Raw genomic sequence first — 27742 nt, 5'->3', positions numbered from 1 at the left:
TCAAGACCTTCCTTTTCACTTCCTTTTCCCTCCCCCTCCTATGCTAACGCTTCCTCTGCCGCTGCAACTGGTCCCTTAAGAGCCACACAGGGGCCAGACACCCCCTACCAGTCCCCCCAGTATCCCTTGCCAGCACTTGCCCCCGAGTTCCTTTCCCCAGACTAGCCCTAACCTGGTCCACCCTTTGCCCTCTGCACTCACCCTCCCTTCCCACTCCCTTTTCCCCTGACACTTGCCTTCTTGGCCACCCCAGCACTTGACTTCTTCCCCCCCCTCCAGCACTTCTCCCCGCTCCCTTTGGGCAGCCAACTCCTGCACTTCTCGCTCTCCCCTCCCCCCAGCACTTACCACCTTGTTCTTGTACTTGCACAGTAGGCCAATATAACCGTTTTGTTGTTCTACTTTCTTCCTATGCTTCCCTCCCACAATTTGTCTTGTGTCGCCAGGAAATACTTGTGTATAGGTGCCATACACATGTCCAATAAATAAATAAATACCCAGGTATCGTCTGATAGCACGCACCACTGCATACACCGCTTGCAATTCTCTCACCTGTTCTTGCGCCTTGGTGCCGGTAGAAGCTTCTACCTATAGGAACTCTGGGCCTTCTTCCTCGGGACGGGAAGAAGGTGTCCTGCTGCCTGCTCTCCCAATATTGGACTGTAGGCCCCTGAGGTTGTCTCTGTGCCTGGAATCGACCGGTCACAGACCCCTGTAGTGACTGGTCCCGGCAAAAACACATCCTGGGAAAATCATCCGAGTGGACGATTCTGCTTTCTCTCGTGCTGTAAAAGTTCCCACTAACGTATTAATCTCCTTTGCAAATGTCTCTCCAAATAACAGACCCTGTGCGGTCTCACCTGTCTTGTAAGTTGCCAAGTCACCTAGCTTATTATCAATCTTGAGCAACATGCTCCTTCTCCTTTCTGATGATAGAGCGCAGTTTGCGTTGCCCAGCATGCAGACTGCTCTTTGCGCCAATCTGGCAAGTGTGCGAGTATCAATGGGCTCCCCCGTGTCTTTAGCTCTCTCTGCAAGGTCCATAATCTTTGCTATATGACCCACTAGATCCAAGAGCCTGTCTTGGCATGCCTTCCAAGTTCTGTCCATGCCCTAGTGGGAATCCTTGGTTGCTTTGGTGACAAAGCTGATCATTCTGGGGTACAACTCTGATGTGTCCGTTACTTTACGCAGTAGCTCGGGTCGGGGACACTACGCTCTCATGCAGTACCTAGCCCCTTTATCCAGGGACGTTTGCAGGTGCTGGGCCATATAGGCCGTCACATTAGGTGACGTGACCTCTCAGAGGACCTAGGGTGTCTAATGGCTTTTGGGTCAAACATATCTGTTGCCTCCTCCTCCTTCTGTTCCTCCTGCATTACCTGCCTCCTGGATGGCCCTGGCCCTGTTGCTTGTTTGCCGGTAAGGCTTGTGGCCTCATCCCCTATATTTTTCACCCCTGGGGCAGGGAGTAAGAAGCTGGGCATTGCTGACTTTAGTAGAAAAGCTTCTTTCAGCTTCTTGAACGTGTCAGCTGCCTCCAGGGGCTACTCTATTCTCTCCTTATCTTGACCTGGGGGAGTAGAAGTGTATTTCCTGTTCCGGGTCATATGGCTCCTGGGATGTTCAACCCTGCCTTGAGGGTGTAGATAGGATGGACCTTTTCCTGGATTATCGTCCTCCTGGTCCTTGCCCATTTTGTGCCTTGGCTGGTCCTTCTTGCTGATGAGCGCTTCTAGCATCTCCAACCTATCTTGAAGCGGCTTAACCACTGTTGAGACATCCTGCACCAGAGAATCTCCCAGGACTCTTTTAAAACTGAGGGTTAGATCCTCCTCCTCGAGGAAATACTCACCTTCCTCAGTTGGCTCATAGTCCATCCCGCAGTCTTTCTGGCTTTCCTCCTCCTAGCTTCCTTCACTCTAGGGCTCAACAATGCTCCAGCCAGGCACTGTGTCCCCCACTTAAGTGATGACGCTATGATGCAGTGTGTCTCTGCCTGCAGTCACAGCTGCTATACTGAGGTTTCTTATCCATAATCTGTAATCAATTACTTCATAATATTTCTTATTATATATATATATATATAATTTTCCAATGTCTTCTCTGTCGTGTGCTCTACTTGTGGTAATGGTAGCATTCTTTGATGGTAGCATTAAAGAAGTTTTAAACATAGTGCTCACCTCCAGTCTGTACAGCAGCGGGCCAACTACCACTAGTTGTTATACACATAGGCCCAGCCTCCTTGAAGAATGTAGAATCAAATCCAACAGGGGTGGATGTTTGAGAATTGCATACCCTAGAAGGAATTGCCTTGTACCTGATACAGTTGAAATTGGTAAGAGGGCAGTGCCGGATGACAGACATCTTAATGGCTGTTGGGGATGCTCAGATGTTTCCTTTCTTTCATACCTCTGCTCTGCAGGCAAATGCTCTTAAAACATCTCTCTAATGCAATCTTTTTTTTTTTTAATCAAACCATTTTATTGATTTTTCACATACATTATAAACAGTACATTTACTGAATGACTCTACGTGTACCCCTCCAACAACCCTTGCACCCGGGGCATCAGTAGTCCAGACTTGAGCTCAGAGTCACTGGCCGTATTAGACAATGTTCCATTTGGCGTTTTCATGCTTCGCACTATACGCGTAGGTGTATATATCGGTCTAGACAGTAGCCTAGTCAGTGTAAGTCTTCCCATTTTTGCCATATTTTACTAGCTTTGTCAGGGCAACCTCTTGTGGTGCACACCCGGTGTTCCATTGCGGCGCAAATGACCACATCTGTAACCCACTGATCGAAACTGGGAGTGGCCTCCGAGCCCCATAGCTGTGCGATGTTCCTTCTAAGTCCTGCCGTGGCAGTCGACAGCAATAACTTTTCATATCTTGACAAACCACTCTCGTCATCCACCCCCAGCATTATCTGCTTTGGTTCTCTTGGTATTGTTTTGCCCATGACCCTAGATAGCTCGTCGCAACATGCCTACCAATATTATTGTATGTGGTTGCATTCCCATAAAATGGGAAAGAAGGTGCCTTCCTCGTGTTTAAGTGCAAGCACCGTGGATCTGAGACTTACCCCACCGGAAGAGGGCCACGCTCCGGTAGTAAGTTCGATGCAGTTGTAGTGCTCCTACATCCCCTACCGATTTGGCCTTAAGGCTAACTAATTCCTTTGTGGCAAAGGAGGTGATCGCATTGTACATGGTTGAGGTGACTTTGTGTTTGACCTGCTCCGGGATTATGTTGCGTTCAATCGGCGTGTATTCAGGCATATTGTTCATGTCCGGGAAATGGGTTTGTAGTGCATGTTTTATTTGGGTGTAGTGGTATCGTTCTGTTGGTGGGAGAGAGAAACTGCCTTGTAAAGTTTCAAACATGACCATCTTGCCCTCCTGTATGACATCTTTGATCCTCAATATCCTGTGTGTTACCCAGGCGGGCCATCTAGGGAGCTTGTTAATTTCTGGGAGGTACCTGTTGTTCCATAGTGGTTGCTTAGGTGTCAGTTTCATGTCCCAGTCCATGTACTTATGTGTCTCTACCCAGATTCGTGACAGATGCAATAGCATGGACGGGGGTGCTGCTCATTTCAGGTTGCGTTATAGGAGTTCGATGGGGGGCATTCCCTTGCTAGTGTTTATTGCTCTGACATGTGGCAGTGTTACGTCCCCATGTAACATGTCATTCACGACTGCCATCTGGCTGGCCCAGTATTATGTTTGTAGTCTGGGCAGTCTAATTCCTCCCTCCCAGATGGACCTTTGGAGTGTGACAAGTGCTACACGCGGGGGACCACCGCACCATAACAGTTTCCGAAGTGCGCAGTCGATTTTCTGGAACTCGTGCTTTGGGATATGTAGCGGGGCATTCTGTAGGATGTACAGGAAACGGGCAGGGGAAATCATTTTGAAGAGGGCTGCTCTGCCCAGAAGAGTTAGCAGTAGTGATGCCCAGTGACGCGTGTCCTCTGCAAATCTTGTTGTGATGGGATGTAAGTTTGCGGGTATGTAGTCTGTGAGACTGTTTGTGATTTGTATGCCTAGGTACTTGAATCACGTTGTTTCAATGCGGTATGGGCAGTTTGCAAGAGTTGTGTCATTTGCCCTCCCTATCTGGAATAATATAGATTTGGACCAGTTGACGCGTAGTCCCCTGAAGGCTGCATACCTCTCTAGCAAGTATGTGATTGCGTGACTTGCGTTGACCGGATCCTTCAGGAAGATTAATAGGTCATCTGCATACAGTGAGACCATGTCCTCCCATGTGTCCGACCATCAGGAGCCACAGCTCTGACTCCCTCAGCAGCCTCGCAAGGGGTTCTATCGCTAGTGCGAAGATCATGGCTGATAGAGGACAGCCTTGTCTCGTGCCCCTCCCTAGGGTGAAGGGTTCTGACTGCCAGCCATTGACTCTAGTTCTTGCCCTTGGACTCTTGTAAAGGAGTTTTTCCCATGTCATGAATTGGTGACCGAAGCCCATACGGTGCATTATTTCCCGAGTCGAAGGCTTTCTTGAAGTCGATGGCGAGTAATGCCAAAGGACCCCGGAGCCTGTCGGCTCTTTCTAAGGATGAGTGTAATCTGTATAGATTCATCCGGGTTGACCTCTGTGGCATAAAGCCGCATTGGTCCGGGTGTATCAGGGATGAGATGACCAATTGTAGTCGGTCGGCTAATATCTTCGCAAGGATTTCTGTTTCACCATTTATGAGGGAAATGGGTATGTACGACCCACAGTTTTTTTTTTCCACCTTGGGTAGCACTATTATAGTGGCTTCTCTGAGGTCCGGTGACAGGGAGCCCTGGTCTTGTGCATTCCGGTACCTGCGCAGTAGGTGTGGGGCAATCTCATTTGCCCCTATCTTCTGCCATAGTTCTGTTGGAAAGCCATTCGGGACTGGGGATTTCCCAGATTGGAGTCCCGACATGGCTGCTATCACTTCCACTTCAGTGATTTCCTTCTCCAGAAAGGTATGCTGCTCTGTGGTGAGGGTGGGGAGGGTAATTTCCTCCATGATTGATTTGTCTATGGGGGAGAGGGGTGCCTTGTATAGGTTAGCATAGTATGTGGCAAAGACCTTCGCTATATCTCTGTCCGCTGTTAGTGAGTCAGAGTCCCCATTACTGAGTCGTCTAACATGGTTGTGCCCTTCATCCCGGCGTTCTAACCATGCCAGCATTTTGCCGGCTTTATCCCCAGTCTCATACACTCTAGCGCCAAGAGCTCTGTGCGCCTGCCTGGCATTGTCCATGGCTATGTTTTGGAGGCGTTTCTGTGCCAATATTAGTGCACGGTGTGTGTCGGGTGTGGCCTGAGACAGGTGATTCTCTTCTATGCGTTTCACCTGCTGTTCGGCCTCGTGCAACGTGGCAAGATGGATTTTTTTGGTGCGCGGTTCTACCTCATAGATGTGTTCGGTCCAATTCTACGTTCATGACTTCTTTGAAGTCGCCTCCCATAACCATGACATCCGATGTGTCCCGAGGGATTAGGGGTGAGATGTCAGTAAGCAGCGCGGATAGCAGGGTTGGTGGCCCATAGACTGCTAGCAGTGAGATAGATTGTTCCCATAGTGTCCCAGTTATGTACGTGTACCTGCCCCCCTTGTCCTGGGTTACCGTAGTAAGGTGGAGGGGGAGATTTTTGTTAATTAGTGTTAGTACGCCACGGGAACCCATAGTGAAGCCAGCATGGATTGCTATTCGGTAGTTTGTGCGTTTGAAGAAAGTGTAGTTTGTGCCTGTGAGGTGCGTCTCAGTCAAGAATGTCTGGCATGTGCCTATTCAGAAGGTTCCTGGTGGTAGCGTTATGTGTGGCCATGATCAGGTGGGGCGGCGGTGTTGGGTGTTGCAGCATTTATGATGAGGTGCCTTTGTGTCCTATGCACTGTATTAGGCCATTGATTCTGACAATATCTGGTGTTCCTGCTGAGTAAACAATATTTGGGTGTTATCATTGCGCCTGTGAATTCAAACGTGTGTCGTGGTTGATCGATCTCTAAGATGCCTAACTGGGTTCATTTCTGTGCACACTGCCTTGTGACAAGCCCACCCTCCCTTTTTCCCTCCCCGTACTTCCCCCCAACTAGAAGCACTAACTGTGCGCCAACCGGGCGCATAACTTGAAACCAACACATTCTTGAAGGTAGCGGGGAGTTTACGCCTACCGCAAGTGAGTTACCATCTTCCCATGGCAGCCGACAGTGCGTGGTCCCCTTAAATCTGTGATGTATGTGAGAGAGGAGTCATTGTGCCAGGCCTCATCCAGTCCCTTCTCTGACCAGGCTTTCTTGTGACAATGAAGGGTGGTCGTAGTCCTGTGGGTTTTGCTGTGGCGAAGGGACAGCCTTGCCCGGTATCTGCCTTGGGATTCTCTTGGGGAACTTTGGTGTTCCGGTGTGTTTAGAATTTGGGTTTCCATCCAATACCAGGCTTCTTTTGGTGAGTGGAACAAATGGGTGGTACCTTCATGGTGCACTTTGAGTAGTGCTGGGAAGAACAGAGCGTATTTTATCGAGAGGGTTTGTAGTTTCTTCTTGACTGAGTCGGAGAATTGTCGAGCCTTCTGGACTGCCCTGGTGTAGTCCGGATAGAAGCCGACCTGATGGCCGTTGTATGTGATAGGACCAGTGGCGCAGGCCATCTGGAGGATTGTGTCTCTATCCCGTAAGTTCATGAGTTTAGCAATTATTGTACGTGGCTGTGCACTGGGAGTGGGCCGTCCGGTTGGAACTCTGTGGGCACGTTCAATGGAAAAAAACGTAGATAATTTTTTGGGTGCGAATATGTCGGCCAGCCAGTCTTCCAGAAAGAGTTCGACGCTGGGGTTCTCTTCTCTTTCGGGAATTCCGAGAATATGAATATTGTTCCTCCTCGCACGCCCCTCGCTATCTTCAGCTCTGTTTTCAAGTTGTGTTACTTTTTGGGTTATGGTGGCAAGCTGTTTGCTTGTCCGTCCTATATGTGTCTTCCGAGTTGGAGATCCTCTGTTCTGTTTCTCCTACCCTCGAGGACAGGTTGTGGAGGTCCTGCCGTAGAAAGGACACCTCCGTAGCTAGGCCCCCTATTTTCCCCTCGAGGGACGTCCGCGACTCCTTGATGGTATTCATGATTCTGTCAGCGAGATGTTGAGTTCATCCTCTCCTGTCCCCCTCTTTTCGGGAGTTGTGGTTGGGGGGCCCTGGAGGGTCCCGACCGTAAAGAGATCCATCTTGCTCTGGAGGGTCTGTCTCTTGGCTTTGTCTTTTCCCATTGCTTTGCCGGCACAATGAGTGGTGTGGCGTTGATAGATTGTGGTTCTTGGCCATGTAGACCCCTCTGTGACAGTGGTCGCTCTTAAGGGTTGACCTGAGGCACTAGGTTTGTATGAGTCGTTTCAGTTTCATGGTGAAATCCGGCGTCGAGAGAACTATACGTGTGTCCAGCTTCTATGATGCCAACATATGCTATGAATGGTGGGACCACTAGTCACTCAGGTACCAGCAAGGCTTCCCCCAGCTGCACAAGGGTAGGTCACTCACCCTCAGTCTGGCAGCTGTGCAGAGTTTGGCGATGTGTGCAATGTGGTTGAAGGCCACAGCATCAGAGGATGACCACTGGTGCACCTGCGTGTGGGTGGTGGTTGCAGCAGTATGGTCAGAGTCTCAGAGGAGGTGTCTGAGGTGCGGGTGATGGGTGGGCTTTCTCTGAGGTGGTCAATCCTTAGGCCTCCCAGTGCAAGCGTGTCCAGTGGATTTGAGGTTTCCTAGCCAGCACCCTGTTGTCATTGGGCAGGTCCTGAGGCGGTTTGGGTGAACAGTGGTGTACCCCCGGGCAGAAGGTGGATCACCAGTCACACAGGAGCCAGTGTCTCAGAGGTTTAGTCGCACCAGGGATCCCACTGGTATGGTGTGCTTGTCACGTGCCTTGAGGGCGGGGGTGCAGTGATCTCAGGTCAGGACCTTAAGTTTATGGAGCAACCCCCAGAGCCTGCTCCTTTATGCGCACTGCGCGTGGGCCCGTCACATGGGGCTGTTCACTCTGCTGGGTTTGTGGTCTGGAGTGCTGGGGATCCTCAGTGCACTGGAAAGGGTCTTTAGAGGTAGTGCCCTGCTGCCGGACCCCTTGTGGCCTATTTCCAGCACCAGCACCGTGGAGGGAGAGGAATGGCCAGTGATCCGCCTCACTGTGGGTTCAGAGCAATGTGGTTGCATGTGCTGGCCCCGCTCCGGTTAGGCAGACTTATTCGGGGGTAGGGGCGCCCCTGGCCATGGCCGCTATGCCCAGCGATCAGTGCAAGTGACCTCCATTGGGGGGAGCACTCCTCCGCCGTCTCAGGGTGATGCACATGCATTGGGGGTGCATATGGAGCCTCTCACAATGGTCTGCTGGTGTGCGCGATCAGCGGTCCCTTTGGCTGGTGTCTGGTCTGTCGTGGGAGTCGGCCAGGAGGTGGAGATCACAGGTGGCACCAGCGGCTATTGCGGGCGTAGTGTCAGGGTGCATCCGCTTCATACAGCTGATCGGTCAACAGCAGCACGCTCTCCACCCCCGTTCCGGATTCATGTTGGAGGCCATGCGGGTTGTGGGTGCTTGAAGGCGGGCAGGCAGCTTGCCTCTACGCGCCGGCCAAGATGGCGGCTTACACTCCGCCAACAGTTTTCAGTTTGTTAGGCACTTCTCAGGCTCATATTCGCTGCAGGATTGCAGCGGATGGTGCCCAGTCCGCACCGCCTCAGTATTGACTGGGTTTTGGGCTGGATAGATGCCTGGGGGCAAGGATATCACAGGATATTGGCTGCGGTCGCCGGGAGCCGATGTTTCTAGGTCTTCATGCGCAGCTCGCGCATGCGCAGTCCTCTAATGCAATCGTGAACATTTCAACTATGGTCTCTCAGTGGTTTGTCCTACTGTCCACAGTCTGGAATGCAGCCACTTTTATCTTAAAGTGAGGATGAAGGAAAGAAGACAAAAGATATTTTCTTTCATGCATTTTATGTGTAAATCAACATTAAAGATCAACATAAGTTGTCACATCAGCTGCTCAACATCTGACTTGGCCATACTTCAATGTTTCATTGCCTTTCTGCACATGTTAAATTGAACAAGCACATCAGTAGAAATACTTGAATAAGTGACACCGAGCTATTTCTCACATGCTGTGTAGCTTCCTCAAAGGGCAGAAGCACACAGTATACAGTGCCATTACTTTTGCTAGAATTTTGTAGTGTGTGTTAAGCATTGTGTTAGGTACACTCACCAGAAACAAATCTGGACAACTTAGACAGTCCCCCTCCTGCCTGGCCGACTATGGAAACCGCAAAGGACACAGCGCTAACTAGCTGCAATGGTCGACTCAAAAAGTGCAGCTCACATGCTTATGCCACAAGCCTATACCACGAAGGCCGCCACGTACAACATATGCAAAAGACTGCCTCACAACTGAAACTGGATTTATCCAAGCCGTCATGGATCGTGTACCATAGGTATACACCAGATAGATATTTGGAGTTCCAAGTTTGGGGTTCTGTTACATTTTTCTTGTTTGCATCCTGCTAGGATTCGGGTTTAACAAAAAGGCTACATGCGCCTATAAATGTTATTCTTTTTGAATGTCCTGTTACCGTTCAGCGGAAGGGCACAGACACGCTGGATCTCCGAGTACAGGAAAACCTGCCCTACCCTTTTGAAAAAAACTAAATGGTCTGTGACTGGAGCAGATTTAATCCATATAGTTCCTCTGTGACAAGAGACAGAAGTTCCTGGACACTAGGTGGTTCAAGAGTGGACGTGGAAATCCCAGGTGAACCCTCCTTTCACACTGTTGTTGGGAGGCAGATTAATACATCATTCGTAGCTTCTGCCCAATCCCTGATCTAATACCGCACAGTTGAGAACCCCTACTCACTAAGACAACCGTACTGCCCTTATCCCAAGCAGATACAGCAGGACATAGAGACAATCTAAGCTGAAGATGGAAAAAGCAGTCTAGCTAACGTTGCAACAGTAACGAGCGCATGCATTAGAAACAAAGTACATATACACGCCACATGAAGGTCACTTCACAATAGGTCAAATATGCATTTATACATGAATAATATTAACATAGCATCCACAAGACATGAAGAACACTAACAGAACCAATGTATAAGTGGTTCCATGTTACAAAGTCGCCATAATGAATCCTGCGGTAAAAAATGCCAAATTTATTTCATTAAAAAAAACATGTTTCCCATATATATGCAGGGGGAGACCTCCCTGCTTACCCCCCAAAAGTCCCCATAACATAAATACTTACCATTACCCACCCCCCACATATACATGTGAAATAAGTGCGTTTACAAAAAGAAAGAATCAGCATTTTTTACCGTGGGATAATCTATGCGTCTTTATTACTGGTTACTGTATAAGTTAAATGCAACATGAACGGCACTCGAGTATAGCTCTCTAACATACAAACTAGAGTGTAATTGGGCAGACATCTTCTTAAAAATGTAAGCTGCAGCATACTTTTAAATAGACAAGGCCTCAAGACTTCGAGAGGACTCAAAATGCTGAATCCACAGAAATACAGAGCTGTGCCGAGCTCAGACAGTAGCTGGCAATTAGTGCCAAGGTTAGTATGAGATAGGGAGGATGGGAGGATGGGAGTGGCAGAACAAAGACACAAGATAGCAATTCCCAAGACGCAAGCAGGATACTCCCAGATTAATTAAAGGTTTATACGAATACCACCAGTCTTTGTTTTAACCAGGTGCTGAAGAAGAACAAGCCAACAATCTCCATGAAGAATAATTCAAGGGCGTCCCTGGAGGAAATAGAAAACATGCAACACACGTTAATATTAGCTAAAATCACAATAAATTTGAGCCAATTCCATTTCATTCACAGTCCTCTAACACATGACTTATAATTGGAGAACACTGGCTATTCATTAGGAGCAGGAATAAGATAGGACACCTGCAAGGCTCCCTAAAAGTACACATAGTCACAAGCTGCCCTGCAAGATCACGTACAAAGTGATTGCATAGTCTCATGGCCTGAGGATGAGGGATGGTATTTTCTTTAAATGGGCAAAGACAGCCCCTGGGGCTCTCTGACTGTACACCCCATTAGGCACATATCTTGATGACCTGTCATTTCGAATCATATGACAACCAATCCCTTAACAAAGAGATGATGTATTTTTATCTTTATCAAAATAAGGGTGGTCTCAGGTGGGCCCATCAGATATGTCTAGCCCAATGAAATGTTTAACCCCTATATGATCTATTTGTAGCCATACCTATTAACCAATCCCCAAAGGTTGTGTAACTGTGATTATGTTATGATGTAATTATTGACGCGGTTGGTGTACTTAAGTGACTGCTTTGCATTTGCTCTCGGAGAGCCACCAGATTGTAATGCTTGTATGCTGTCCCTGCTTTATTTGGATGGGTATTGCCTTGCACTTTGTTTATTTCGTCATTGAGTCCGGTTTGGCTTGACTCCAGTTCCTCTGGTATATTTGGGACTTTTGAGGCCGCCTTAACATATGGTTGAAGAGGATCAGGTTGGCTAAGTGTCAACGGATTGTCAAGAAGACCACTCTGTGTCCTCTGTGGATTGTGGAGGCGACCTGTAGAGAGCGGGATCAAACAAAACAGAGAAGGGTCGTCAGGAGACCGCTTGGAGAAAAGTCCTGTCCAGTCCCCGCAGATACATGGATGTAAGTATGACATAAGCATGGAAGAATGGGTGCAGGGGATTTTTTGAATATTGGGGGATTGAGAAGAAATAAAGAAGAGCAAGAGAAAAAGAGTTAATTAGGGTCGAGAATGATCGCGTGGTAAGCCTCGTTATGGGGCAGAAATAAAAGAGAGACAGATACCGCTCAGAGGGCGAGATGACGGGTGTATTGTATTTTATTGTTTAATGATTGCTGGCGCCAGTCTCATGTTGTAAGACGGTTAAGGCCTTGTAAAAGTGGATTTTTGTGTATTTGTGGAGGACATGTAGTGGCGGTGTGGACTGAAAGATGTGGTCTGATGGGGGTGCAGTGAGGTGGGGCTGCTCAGAGCATGAGTGGAGCTTGTGGTGCCGCTCAGAAGGATTGAGGGGCAGGGAGGTGGGGCTGCTTGAAGTGTGAGTGGCGGATTGTTGTGCTGTTCAAACGGTTTGGGTGAAGCAGGAGGCGTGGTCTCATAGAGAGTCTCAGAAGTATTCAATTGTGGGAAGGTATTGTGGGGACGAGGTTTGAAAAGGTGAAAATGGTGTAAGAGAATTAAAGTAAAGTTTGGTTAGTATTGGTAAGTTGTGTCATGAAATATTGCAATCGGGACACTCCAATCATTAATTTATGTAAATCATTTCCCCTGTATAAGGACAACATCTTTAAGTACAATACGGAATGGGTTAAAGATACAGCAGGCAAGATGTTAATGCCCTGGCCACAAGAAGACACTTATTCAAAGACAGTACTGCAACACATATGCACATATTTACATTCCGTGTATAAGGGAAAACAGTTGCATAACAGATTAGGTATACTAGAATTATGGAAAATGTATTCAGAGGACATAGTAGAACCAGATACAAAGGAATGGATGCTCAATCAGAATGACTAAGGGTGTATGACACCCACTGCTCCTCCTCTGCGGCAGATTGAGGAGCAGTCCTCGACTGAACAGGGATGTATTAAAAGCAGCGGCAGGAGATGCAAACCCTGCATATGGACCTCTCGCATATAGCAGCAAAGACCTTGTAAGTGTAGAGAAAGTAAGTAAACAACGACCAGTGTCCACACAGTGTCCACACAAGTAGAATATATTGAGCGTTGCAAGTTTTTAGTAAAGCTAACAGAAGACGAGGAAGATGTTCAGAGAGACAAGGTGATGACCGCAATAGTACTAAATGAATGGGTGGGAGGACAAGTAATTCTCAAACTGGATGGTAAGGGCATTGATGATTGCAAAGAGAATTGAAAGGTAGTTAGAGAAAGACAAAAGAAACAAGAAGAGAAAAGAATGGAGGAGAGAGAAAGAGACCACAGAAGTTTCCTTCACGAGAGGGAGAAGCAAAAAAGGACCAAGGAAGATAGAGAAAGGGAAAGGAAATGAGAAAGGAAAAAGGAAACAAGGGGCAGGAAGAGAGAGGGAGAGGAGACTAGAAGGAGAAAGGAAAAGAGAAAGAGAAAAGCAGGAAGAGGGGGAGAGGGAGAGTCAGCGAGATGTGGAAAGAAGTAGGGAGAGGTGCCGGAGGGAAGTGGAGGATATTATTAAGGAGCATACACTTCCAGACTGAGAAAGAGAAAGGAGACAGGAAGAAAAGAAAAGAGCAAAGAAAATAGGGGAAGAGAACAAAGAGAGAGAAGCAGCGAGGTGAAGAAAGGGAACAAGAGAGGAGCTTAGATAAACGCTGAAAGAAGGTGGATGAAATTATGGGCAGACATGCAGGATTAGATAAAGATGAAGAAGGAATTATGCAAAGAAGAAGTCAGAGTCTAGACAGGAACAGAAAGGAGAGCATTGGCGAAGTACGAAGCTGGAGAGCAGGCCAGCCAGTGGAAGGCAGGAGCATAATGGAGGAAGTGATGAGTGGAACATCCAGGACAGATTAGATTTTGAAGATAAAGAGGATGAAGTTAGTGATGATACAATGTTTGAAGATGAAGAAGGTCAGGGGAGAGAGGGGGAGGCAGCACAAGCCCCATCCACGTGCACCCGGATAGGGAGAGAGGTAGCGTGGGCAGAAATAGGGGAGCCAACAATGACACCAGAACCCGTTGAATATCCACAACTCCCGAAGGCATGTTCAGACAGTTGCAAAGGGAGGATGCCATATGTGACTAGATTGAGAAATCTACCCGGACGGAAGACAGTTAGCGTGATAGACGTGGTGACAAAGACAAGGGGCGCAGTTGCATTGGGACATGGCACATGGCTGAACCAATTCACCTTATTAGAGAAAAGGGGAGGACTAGCGCAATATATACCAGGGCCACAGAAAGATAAAAATAACTTGATTAATAAATTACAGTCGCTCACAGCAGGGGCTCGAAATTGGATTTATGAGCTGGAAAGAATGACAACGGGAAATATACTAGCAGTAGACGACATAAAAAGCATGTTTGCTGCAATACTGGGTGAACAACCAGAACACATTTGGAAGAGGGCAGGCTATCCCGGGGTGACAGCCCAAAACACAAGACATGACAGGGCGCCTTTTAATAATTGTTGTGCAGACTTTTGGAGGGCAATGAGAATTCAATACGCAGACACGTCCGACATGGGTGCAATAATGACACGGAAAATGGGGCCAGAGGCAGACCCCGCTGCACACACTCAGAACATTCAAGAGAAATGGAGACTAGAGACGAGGTAGCCATGCGACAAAAATATCACTATTTATTATCACATTTCTATTCAGGGACTCCGTGAAGAGGTACAGATGCAATTAAAGAGAAATGTAGGGATAGAGGCAAAACCATGGGCAGATATAGAATTGAATATTGCTCATCATTGAAGGTTGAAACAAGATAAGGATAGAAAGAAAGTTGAAGAAAAAAGATGGAGGAAACAAGGTTGGTGCAAAAGAAATGATCGAATTGACAATGGAGAGGGCTATTTTAACAAACACAGGAGAAAATATTGCTGCACAAGTGCTACAACAGGGGCAGTCAGGTCCAAATGGAAATTTTGCAGGAAGGAGGGAAACATAACCATTATCCCCGGGGATGAGGTTTTGCACCAAGAGGTAGAGGGTCTGGATTCCCAGCCCAGAAAGGAGGAGGGTTTAATTGTGGGAAACTACTATTTGGAGGACCACCACAACAACAATATTGGACATGCAGGAAAATGGGGTACATTTCACGTGTATGCGGAAGTAGGGGACAGATGCAACAGAATTTAAGACCAGTAGAGACAAGAGGGGGGCCAACATGTCCCCCACCGTATAGCGCAGAGCCATCAGCATATTATGCCCAAGATAACACACAGTATCAGGCACAAGCGCCACAAATATAGCTGATACAACATGGGATTCCACGTGAAAGACAGCAAGAACCAATGCAGACACAAAAAGCCCCGATGCAGTCACAGACACCAGCACAACAGAACACAGTGACACCATGGACCGCAACCATATTGCCACAGGCACCAACACCTAGAATAGGGGGTGTGACAGTAGTGGGAGGGAATCCCTTCATAGGGACAGGACTGAATATGTACCCACAATAGGACAGCCGCAGACAGACTTGTTGTGTCCTATCCTTTCTATTACACGAGACCCACAAGAGGAAGCATGTGTCGGCGTATCAATAGGTGACAACACTTGTCCTTTTTAGTAGATACGCAAGCTACATGATCCTGTGTTAGAGAAAATTCCCAATGTCAGGTACATCCATGAATGTGCAAGTATTTTCTGGGGCAACAGCAAAGGTTCCTTTTACGGACAGCTTACCCATAACTATAGGAGAACACGACATGAATACGCTAAAAATTAAATTAAAGAAAGGGGCTATTTTACCACGAGTAAGAGAGTATCCATGTCAAAGGAAGCAGACAAGGGTATATATGAAACCATTGTCGCTTTAGTGCGACAGGGGATATTAGGGCCTTCAGAATCCACATGCAACATGGCTGTGTACCCAATTAAAAAGGTGACAGGAGGGTCTTCGAGATTTATACAGGATTTACACCCCTTAAACAATATCGTTAAGGCAGAATTCCCATTAAGGCCAAATCCTGCCACGATATTATACAACATCCCATCCAAAATATTTTACAGTGATCGATTTTAAAGAATGTTTTGTTTTCAATTCCCTTCCATCCTGATTCCCAATATCTGACTGCATTTACTTACTGTGTAATTCGACTGCAACATACCCAAGGGAATTGTGAATCACCCTCGGTCTTCAACCAAGTGTTGCAGATGGATCTCGGAAATATACAGCTTAACAGTGCGGTCATCCAGTGCATGGATGACATATTGGTGTGCAGCACCATGGAGGCAGAGTGCATGAGGGACTCAGTGAAACTGATGACAGTGTTGGAAAAGAAAGGGTCCAAAATGCACAGAGAAAAAATAAAATATTTCTGGGAAGGGGTCCCATACATAGGTCAGCTGATACCAAAGGAAGGAAGGAAGGTGACACCTGAAAGAAAAGAATCAATCATGAAAACATGCAGGCCAGAGACAGTGAAAGAATTACAGCAGTTCCGAGGACTTTGCAACTACTGTAGGGCATGGGTCTTTGACTGCAGCAGATATGTCAGGCCACTTTTAAAAGGACTGAAAGAAGTGCAGAAAGACAGAAGTGATATAGCCTGTAGAGGAGAGATGATAGACAGCTTTAGCTTTATTGAGTTGGAACTAGCAATAAGCACATCACTCGTGTTGGGAATCCCTGATTATAATCAAGGATATTTTCTGTTTTTCCATTCAAATGGAGTAATGATTTCAGCTTTCCGCGCACAGAAAACTACCATTGTACACAAATATTCTACTGTGCAATTTTAGACCCAGTAATGAGAGGCCACTATCCATGCAAGCAAGCATTGGCTGCTGCAGTCTTTGCCATTGAGAAATGAGTCAGCATAACTATGGGCTGTTCAGTAACATTATATGTTGCACATGCTCTTTTTCGCCATCTTTGAAAAACTCAAAAGCACATTGACCACACAGAGAGCATCTGTGTATGAAGTAATTATATCACATCCATCAGTCAAAATTGTCAGATGGCGAGTGGTAAACCCAGCCCATTGGTAGAAGACCTTTGGAAGAGGGAGAGTATGTGCATGATTGCACTAACTCTACAGAATATCATGATGAAGTACTCCATGTTAAGGAGAATGCACTAGGAGGGGGGATAATTCTCTTTATTGAAGGGTCATCGTCAATAGACAGAGCACTGGCGAGAGGGATAGTGGAACAGCAGTGGTGACATCAAGAGAGAATGACAGCTTTGAGATAGTGATAAGTGCAAGACTGCCAGCACATTTATCAGCTCAAGCAGCAGAGTTGGTAGTATGCTTGTTTTTTAGTGCTTGAAGCACATAGAAACTAGGCAGTAACAGTGTATTCAGACTATGCCTACGTGACACAGGACTGTCACGTACACCAGTACAGCATGTGTCATTATTAGACAGACTCATAGACGCACTTGAACTCCCATCGGCTATTGCCATGGTAAAGTGCACAGTGCACACCAGGGATGTAGATTTGAAGCAAAAAGAGCAGCGTATTTCTGTGAGGTAACTGACATTGCAACTGCACTGAACAAAAACACACGTGCAAGCAACATGGTGCTAAATGAGGGCTTCAATACACTGCCCATAGCACACGTTGTTGAATTTCAGGATTATAGGGGAGGGCTCCACCAGGAGAGCAGGAGTTATGGAAAAGGAGGGAGTGCTCAGCTCATTGTCCTCCACAGATGCATTGTGGCAGCAGGACAGCCCCAGGAAACCTGTTATGCCCTTCCCCCGGGCTACTTAAAGTAGTGTTAGAACAGCTGCACTACCCAGCGCACACATCTAGAGCATGTCTTGCAGTACTGATTTCGGAGGTCTAGTTTGTCCCTAATATAAATGAGCATGTTGCTAATTTTGTTATTAATTGCTTAATTTGTTAGAAATGTCCTGCTGGTCACACCTTGTGAGATGAGCAATATCCTGTCCCACAGGACCAATTCAGCATTTGCATATCGTCTATGTAGACATGACCCAAATTTGTAATGGCTACAGGTAGCTGTTAGTGGTCGTATGTCCCTTCACCCAATGGATCGAAGCTAGTCCATGCAGACATCCTGATGCCACATGTGCAGTGAAGTTCCTTGTACGAGAGGTATTTTTAAGATTGGGAGTGTGCGATGTGTTGCGTTCCGACAACGGACCGCATTTTGTAAATTAGGTTTTCGAGCACATTATCCTCTTGGGAATAAGGTTCACATTCTCACCCACCTATCACCCACAAGCAAACAGCGTTTGTGAGCACCCAAACGGTCTCTTAAAATAACAAATTGCCAAACTAAAAGAGACTCTGAAAAATAATTGGTTACATTGCCTTCCTCTTGCTCCATTTGCCTTACGTAATCAGTTAGGGTGTGACCATTACATGACTCCACATGAGCAGGTGACGGGACACAGAATGCCAATGCCCCTTGCTCCTCCCACACAGGCTCATATTGACGCAGAGAATGCTGCTACTGTATTAGGGAATGAGATGCACGATTATTTGAGGGCTATGAAGGAATCTCTTAAATGTATGTCTCGACAGGTGCAGAAGTGGCAGTGGGGAAACACAGAAGAAAACAACTAACAAACTGACCTGGACAATTTGCTAAGGACCCTCCTACTGTACCCTGGTGACAGGGTGCTGTGTCGTAATTTTGTTAGGAAGTGGCACAAGCCACGCTTTGAAGGCCAGTACATCATAGAAGCTGTCACTTTATCTGAAGTCAAGGGTGAAGGAAGGAGAGCCTGGATTCACCTGCATGATGTCAAACTGTATTGAGGTGAGACCCCGCTGTCCACAGATACTGAACCCAAAGGTGAAGAATAAGTTTGGCGACCTTAGACACGAGCAATGACCAGTGCCAATCAGCAACAGGAGTAGCTGAAGAATAAAAGGAACAGAATTAAACTTTCCAGCACGAGAAAATGTCTCAACTAACATTCATCAACAGACGCATTTACACATTTTCATTTTTCTGATCCTCTCATTTCTTAAGAAAGCTTATTCTTTTTAGGTACTTGGAACATTGGACCAGCAGTTCTATTGTTTGAAATCAAGAGCATTGATCACTCAAGAAAAGTATTTTTTCACACACTTAATTTCTTCTAAGCACTTGTTATTTTATAGAGAATGCAGAATCATTTTCCTTGGTAGAACCATTCGTGCATTAAATACTACAAACATGTCTGGGGATGCTTATGGTCTCATGCAAAAGGGATGTGACCAAGCAGTTCAGGCTGGTGGGACCAAGCCTGATTTGCACATGGTCTTTCCCCGTTTGTAATGGCTTGGCAGGTGAAGAACAATGGTCTGGAGGGTTGCCCAGAACAATGCCAGAGGTTAAGATTTATTCTAAACCTTCCAGCTATCACCTCTTTTGTTTTGCTCAGGGAGATGCAGTACACCGTTTGGCTCATCTATTCCTCCATGGGGGAACCCTACCTCTCTGGGTTTGTGAGATCTACTTCCATGACTTCCGAGAGATGCCACGTCTGACTGGTCTGAATCTGACATATTGACACTGGTCGAGAAAATCCATAACTATCTAGTGGTTTCAGCTGTATTGGCCTCCACCTGTGTGTTTGTGAGTCATTCTCTCTCAAAAGGCACATGGCATAACTTTAACAAAAGAAGTGTCTGACGATGGCCGTACACTTAATAAAAAAATCAGGAATCCTGCTGGATTTGGAGCCTTGTTATTTGTCATATCCATTATGGCATCATGTACTTCCTCCAATGTGATAGGTGTGCCCATCGCCTCCACGCCAGACTATAGCATAGTAGGGTAATCTATCTGCTAAAGATAAGCATTCAGGTGTGCATTCGGATATGTGTTTCTTGGGGTGTATTGTTCTTGGTTGTACCTCTCTAATAACCCATTTATTTGCCAGTGGTCAGTTACATGCTCCTCAGTCTCATCAGTAACACTGTTGGGGTAACTGAGTCTCCTCTTTCTCTGTTGACCATCCAGAATGTGCAGCTTCTTTTGTCAATTAGCTCCATACCACCTAGAGACTGTAGGTCTGTTCAAATATATGGCCTCAGTGTAAGCTGCTTCTGAAAATACCAATCTTGCCCTATAGTTGTTGTTTCATGTTTGGTGTACTGACAATGGTATGTTATTTTGTACATTCTTTACCTCTTTCTCTAAGGTGTTGAGCCTGTTATGTAAATCCCTAAGGATGCCTGCTTCTTTGGATATACATATACCCCTCATGTGCACCTAGAAGGCCTCCAACAGGATCCTTGCTGTGGACATTGTGCCCACGTTTGTATGACAGTATCACTCAATAGCTTGTAATACGTTATTGCAAAACAGGGTCTGGCAGTGCCTGTGTTACAAATTAACGTTGTCTTGAAGCATGTGTTCTTTCCGGTGTCATCTTCACTCCATAGTGGCCTGGTATTTGGGACAATATGGTACACTCTGACACTCAGATAATGGACATGCGTGTGGCAAATCTATAATGATCTTCTATGTAATTTAGCAAAGTCGAGCCCTTCTATGAATGGAGGCATTGTTGCTTTGTGCATGGGTTCCTTTTGAAATTAAAATTAAACTGATCACAGAAACCTGCAAGTATCGATGCAGTTGCAGTGCTAGATTATTTGCTAATGAAAATGGCTATTTTTGTTTTATAAATGATATTGTGACCCATGTAATGTCGAGGCTGTTGCTTTGTCTATGAGATACAGGAATCAAAAGATCTGCAGTTTCTTTGTGTGTCTGAAGATTTGTTTCACCTTCAAAGGTAGGAAATAAAATATACTTTATATTTCATTTGATGATGCTTTTAATAGCCAATTCGGCAGTGGGGTGCTTGTAGATATGTTACAGCTTGTCCAATGTTGCCCAGACTAAGCAATACCGATCAGCTGTGGTGTTAAGAGCCTCACAACCAAATACCTTTTTTAGATGGCACAGTTTATTCCTTTAAAAAAGTGACCTTCTGCCATGGAGTTCTTGTGTTTTTCTGGTTGAGATATTTCATCATCATGGTCTCCAAAGGATATTGAATCCAGATATGAGTTCCAAGTACATTTTGGGATTTTGGGGAGCCATATTTGTGGCTTTGTGTGATGAATCCTAACATGATCTCCCTCCAACTGTTATGATTCCTGGTCCTCATGCCCCCAGCCCTCCAAGATGTCAGGCTGGAGCCAGACCACGATCACCTACATGGCCCTGAAGGGCCTCTCCATACCTCCAGAAACCCACTAGGAGTCAGACTTGACGCTTGTGGCACCAGACTCACTCACTCCCATAGGATAACATTGGGGATTGGACTTGTAGTGCATTGATGGGGACAAGATGGATGCCCCCACGTATTTCAGTTCCCAGAACTGCATGTGCGGTCTAGTCTTTTGGGTGCGGTTCAGCCCAGAGACACCTGGGATATCCAGAGACTATTTAAGCCACACCCAGGCTGAGAAACATGCTTTGCGTTTTCTGCACCTGCAGCGTGACACTCACCGTGTTCGGATCGGTCTCCAGTAGGCCTGCATCTTTCTTCTGCGCTCAGCTCCTGCAAGAACAAGAACACCGTTAGGAACAGCCTTACCTTGCGGCGCTTCTGCACATCATTCATCGCTCCTTCTGTTCTGCGGGCATCTTCGGCGGTGTCATTCCCATCTCTGCACGCCGCTTCCTAGGAAAAGGCAAAAGAACAGAAAAAAGGCATTAGTAAGCATTCTGCAAATCTTTGCTTATTTTTAAATATTGTACGAGCTTCAAACGCTTACCTGAATCCCAGCCGCTCTGGGGGAACTCTGTCTCCGGATCTTCTCAGCCATCTGCAAGAGGGAAAAGACACTCCAGGTTAGTGTGGAAACATCTAGATGCGCCGCATACCGCGCTTACCCACAGCATTTGTTCTTCATAACCGGCATCCATGCTGAAAACCTTGTGGCACCTAAAAGACACAGAAAAAGAACTCAGTTCAATGCAAATATGAAAGGGGTGCATCGCGCATCGTGCTCTCACTCACCTTCAGCGCTACTCATCTCAGCAGCACCCCGCCATCCCCGGACGCCGGCCATCATCTAAGGAAGGAAAGGAACGAAGTTAGAGAACTGTTCAAAAGACTCATTATACTTACCTGTCGGACTCTTGCCAGTGAAGTAACTAGGCAGCAACGAGCCTGCATCAATTAACGCGCCCCTGCGCTGGTGGCAGGACGGAGAGCACACTATCCAAGAAAACAAGGTGAGCTGTGGATCAAAGGGAAGGGTTGGACCCCGGGGAAGAATGGGTTCAAGCACACAGAGACAATAGGTAGTTAGACTCTACCAATCCTGTGTTTCAGGCCCAGTCTCCAGTCGAATAGCTTCCAGGGACGGGATTGAGGTCGTAAGAGGTCAGAACAGGCTGAGTGACGTCCCCGTGGATACCAGGTGAGCGTTACACCAACTAATGGATTGACAGAGAAGGTAATTCAGATTGTGAGGCAATATTTCCATTTTTTTATTAAGATCACTCAGGATAATTGGAAGGTTTTGCTTCCCACTGCAGAATTCGCTTTCTATAATTCTGTATATTCATTTGAGGTATTTCCAGGTGTGGTTCTTTCAAAACATAATGTTCCTGCCTCTGATTCATTTATGACAGACTCATACTTTAGTTGCTTAAAATTGGCGCACCCCGGAGTGCCTCACTGAGTGCTATCTGGAAGCTGCCTGGAAGCCATTGCTCGTTTTTTGGAGGAAGTGCTTTATTTATTATATGTGGACTTATATATTTCGATTTTTGCTCAATTATTTGTGGCCATGCCCTCCTGCTGAAAAAACGTACAAAAGCAGCGTTCTACACGCACCTGCTGACGAGAATCACGGAGTGCCTCACTGAGTTCTATTAGCTGTCTGGAAGCTGCCTGGAAGCCATTGCTTGTTTTTTGGAGGCATGGCGATATCACTACAACAACTGACTTTTAACACAGTTGGACCTGATGGATAAGAGACTTCCTTATCTATTCTTTCTCCTTGAAGTCCTTCATTTATTATATGTGGCTGATATATGTAGATTGTTGCTTAATTATTGGTGGCCACACCCCCTGCTGAAAAAACATACAAAAGCTGCATTCTGTGCATACCAGTGGTGTGCCTCACTGAGTGCTGTTACGCGATTAGGTGGTTATGGGGGCTGGGGGTCAGGCTATAATGTTATCTTATGCCAAGAGCACGGTCTATGTGTATTCTAATTCTGTTATTTGTTTGATTTGATACCCTAAAAGCAAGTGGTTTATTGGGCTCTGAATTGACTTGGGAAAGGGTTTTTGTATAATCGACTCGTAGACACCAGGCTTTTTCCTTGTACCCATCCTAACTTGACACACTAGTTAACTGTATATAGTGACCTGGGAATTTCTAGGAATGTCCTCTGCTTATACCCTGAAATCCACTATGGCAAAAAACGCTCTCAGTATGTGGTGAGACACTGGCAAAGAAATCCTGTTCGAGGGTGAAGGATACCGCCAGCGACCAGGTTTCCCTTGGTTCGAAGGTAGTCACTTTCCATCAATGGGCCAAATCCTTAACCTCAAACTTTAGAGGCTACTGTAGCAAATTAAGAAAAGGAGGCCTACCGAAAATATTTATGTGCTGCAGAGGTTTGATTTGCTCCCAGGACAGGGGGCTCAACCATGTGGAAATTCTGTTGCAACCCAGGAGCTCCTCATATATTATGATGGCATGACTGAATTGGCTTTGATGGAGGGAACCGCTCAGATCTATCAAGGCAGAATACAGGGGCCAGGGACTGAGGAGCTCCCAGTTAACCTAGTGAACGTTCAAAGTGGCGAGATTGCCAATATACTAATGGTTACTCAGACTGGGGAGCTTCTTGCTCTGATGCCCCTGCAGGCTACGACAGCTCAAATACACACTGCTAACATTCTGTCTCCGGAGGGATTATCTCTGAGAAACCAAATGGTAGTCCTACAGCAGGAAGTTAAATCTTGCTTAGAGGTGGCCAACACACCTCAGCAGGATTTGGATTTTCAGTTTAAGGTTAATCTTACACCTAGACGTTCTAATTTAACATCCAGATGTATTGACTCCCAGTCCTTCTCACCCCCGACTCATGATTCTTTGGGTTAAATACAGGACCCACACCTATGATTGAGGTTACTTTGTCAGCAATTAACACAGCTACACTGAGCTTAGCTAAATTGTTGGAACCATTAGATGGGTAAGTTGGCAATCAAACAACCCTTCATATAACTGTGATTGACAAGATAAGTAAAATGGAACAGCTTATGGTGGAGCTGACTGGGGCCTTGGTAAATGCTAAGGAGAATTCAAATGTGATAATCTCAATTAAGGATGGTTCGGATGATGTTCTGGAGGTGGAGGCCTTTATTTTGATTTCTGACGATCCTAGTACAGAAGTCCTAGTTAGACCTCCCCAGGAAGATACCTCTGTTTACTCTATTAGAAGTGTAATGGTGCATGAGCCGCTTGATGAGATCATACAAGCAAAAGAAGAAAATAAAGAAAACAAATAGCCTAATTTCAACATTTTTGCTAAACAAAAAGGGGGACATAAATCTGTCCAGCAAGGAAAAGAAAACCAAAAATTAAAGATCCTTATCGAGATCAGCCTTGTTTGGGTCCAGCATGTCCCTGAGGACTCTAACTACACCCCCACATGAAGCTCAACAGACAAACGTAATAGGGAATAAGAGCAAGTCTAAGAAACAAACAAAATCAAGTTTAGAATTATTATTGGAAGATATGCTCCAACACAGTTCAATTCAGCTCGACCATCATGATCTGGACAAAGTAGATCTAGAGCTTCAGGTCCCTGATTATTACAATTATAGTACACATTCGGAGGTCAGGGACCAAATATTGAGACCGTTACATCGCAAAGTAGAGAAAGTCCCAATTGGAACCAACACAAAAGCCTCAGCTGAAATGGTGTACCACACAAATCTCAAGAAGAATTTCTTATATTAGAGCAAAATAGGAATTGCTTAACGCAACAGCAAGAAGAGACTACGTGTAGGCAGCGGGGGGGAGTTCGATGAGGGAAGATAGACCATTGAGGAAAGGTAGAATATTAAAGAGAGACGACTGTCAAACTAGAGATAACAACAGGAGGGGAAAAATGGAAGGGTATATAACCAAAGAAGGTCCGTATCACACTCCTCCTTAGGGCCAGGGTATTCAACATGGCTGTTCTTTAAGACAAATTCTAAGAAACTTCATAGTTTGACCCTGGAAGCTAGTTGGGGGTTGGGGGGGGTTTGATGAAGACTTAGCCCTGAACAGCTCGACTGCATTGGCACTAATAAATGACATACCGGGACTGGAGGCTATCCAATCTCTAGATAATGCCTAGGTGGAGTTTATCAATGACTTTGAGCTGGACAGGATCAGATTGCAAATCCTGTCGCAGTTAGTGTCAAATGCCCTGATGGGGACCAAGAACCTTTTTTTATCATCAGGGGTTTATAATAAAAGATGGGAATAGATCAGGCCTCCGAACACAGAGGAGGGATGATTCCTCTGACTCCTTTCGGAGGTCAAAGACTTTAATAAAACCGGTATCAAGGGTTGCTCGTTTTCAGGGACTACCTAAAATCTCTAGACAAATTGACCCTTCTGAGAGGATTCGTAATCAAGAGGACTCGGATTGGTCTTGGCTACCGGCGGCCTAGCAGGGAATAGTTGGAGCATTATAAATTAACTATCACCTAGAAAAGAAGGTAGGATTCTAAAAATAGCAGTCTGGAACATGAGAGGGTTCAAGCATCTCCTATTTGGAAAAGATAATCTGTTGTAGGGTTTAGATTTTATTATGCTCCAGGCAACATGGTTTGGAGCCCACCGGTGTGGGATGGCTATGCGATCTCCCTTGTACAAGCAACTAAAACCATTAGAGGGAGGCCCGCGGCAGGTCGTTTAACAGCCTGTAAAGTGACCCTAGGGTAACACTTAGAGCCTGGAAGCTTCAACAAATCCATTCACGCAGATATCCAAATGGATTTGCTCTACCAGTAAAAATGCATTACTGAATCTGAATTGGAACCCCATCTTGATTGCAGATGATTTGTTTCTGGATGGGGTTCAGGAGATGCTAGACTTGATTCTCCTAATATAAGCTCTGTGATAATAGCAGGGGATTTGAATATACAATGTTTCCAGACTGGATCGCAACCACTCAGTATTAGAGCAAAGAAATTGTTGGATCTAATGAACACCAGGGGGTTTCATTATGGTGAATGGACTGAAAGTGGGGATGTTCCACCACGGCCAACTTGGCGAAGAAGGGCGCAATCTGCCATTCTTGATGATCTATTCGTGGAGAGGAGAGCCTTGATGAATGTTAAGGATTTTCAGGAGACACCCCAGCGAAACTGCGACTATGAGCTTTTGCTGCTTAGCTGGGCATCCTCACTGGTACCCACCCATAGATCCCACTATGATTTTAAAGTTGAGGTCATGCGAGAGAGAAATAAGTCCAGATGGTCTAATGAAAAACTCTATAAATTAAACATCTGTGTAAGGGACTATGGGCCTCATTACGAGGTAGGTGGTAAGGGATTACCGGCACCAGTAAGGACACCGGTGCCGGTAATCCCTTACCACCCTATTCCGAGGTCCCTTAGCGGGTCCCTTCCTTAACGTCTGGTTTTACCAGGCGTTATGTAAGGGACCCGTTAAGTGACTTCAGCGCAAATTGCGGTACCGTTATTAGCTCCATCCCCATTCCCATTGAGCCCTATGGGGGCTCGAATGGGGAATGGTTCCCGGAATGGGGACTTACCGGGTCCTCCAAGGTTGGAATGACCCGGTAAGTTCCTATTTCGGTAACCCAGACCCGGAATGCAGTAAGGGGGTAGCCATGGTGCTAATAGCACTATGGCTACCTCCTACCTTGTAATGAGGCCCTATGACTCAACACTGTCCTCAGACTTATTAAACTCAGAAGGGCACTATGTGGTGGCATTGAATTTATTTAGTGAACAATAGGGACTGGGGTATAAACCAATTTTCAGACATAAGCAGACCTTTGATATTGAAATAAGAGAAAATACACTATTACTGAGGAAAACTTTAAGAGCCACAGGTTATTTGGATCAGATACATAGGCTATGAAAGATACATAACCTAAAACTGAAGTATACAAATTGGCTGAAGTGCCATCGGGCAGCAATGTATCAAAGAGGGCGAAAACATGCTTAGATCCATAGATTCAAAGAATAGTGCCCAAATATGGAATCTATTAAGAACAGGTCTGGATTCATTATTTTATGAAATTATATGCCTCTCAAACCCTGTGGGTTATCAAGGGGAATCATAACTGGAACGGATACATTGCATTTTGATCTCCACGACATCTCAGACCATATAAAAACGTTAAGTACATCCAAAGCCGCGGGGCTCAGATGCCCTCACAAATTTAATGCTTAAAGCTCACGCTGAGGCCTGGTCCAAGATCCTTTTTACCATTTTTGATCAGGTTATAAAGTTAATACCGCATTCCTGGAAAAAGTCTGTAATAATTCCAAAATTAAACGTGAAACGTGTAAGAGGCGGCCTCACACAACGTTGTATCGTGTATGCATACATTGTACTGAGGTGCGGCTTTATGCGGCTTTTCTCCGCTCTTCGCCCTACGTTGTGCTCATGCCACAGGGTCGCTGCAAGGTCCTTTCCTCTAACGGACCGAGCCACGGCGGACCTGAACTGCTGTGAACCGCTGTGTTTCTCTGCACCCTAGAGCCCCTGGGAGCCGCTATCGGAGCGGTGTGGTTCCAAGCGGGACGGTGCGCAGGTCGGGCTGCGGACTGGGGGCCAGATCAGCGTGCCTTCGCGTCGGCAGGGCAGTGAAGCATTGCCCTTGCTTTTGGCCGGCTGAGAAAACTACGGTGGGTCACGGGAGTGCTCCTTCCAGCCGGCTCTTTCCGCACTGGGTCTGTTTCCCGTGGTCTTGAAGGTGAGATGGGTAGAGAGCCGGGATTGAATCTCGTTGGGCTGCTTTTCACCTTTTTTGGACCCTCACACTGAGATTGGACTCATTGGTCCTGTGCATCATT

Source organism: Ambystoma mexicanum, chromosome 3q, assembly GCF_040938575.1.
Source record: "Ambystoma mexicanum isolate Mex_15411 chromosome 3q, UKY_AmexF1_1, whole genome shotgun sequence".
Taxonomy (NCBI): Eukaryota; Metazoa; Chordata; class Amphibia; order Caudata; family Ambystomatidae; genus Ambystoma; species Ambystoma mexicanum.
The sequence above is the reverse complement of the archived record's forward strand: the minus strand, read 5'-3'. Positions refer to the sequence as shown.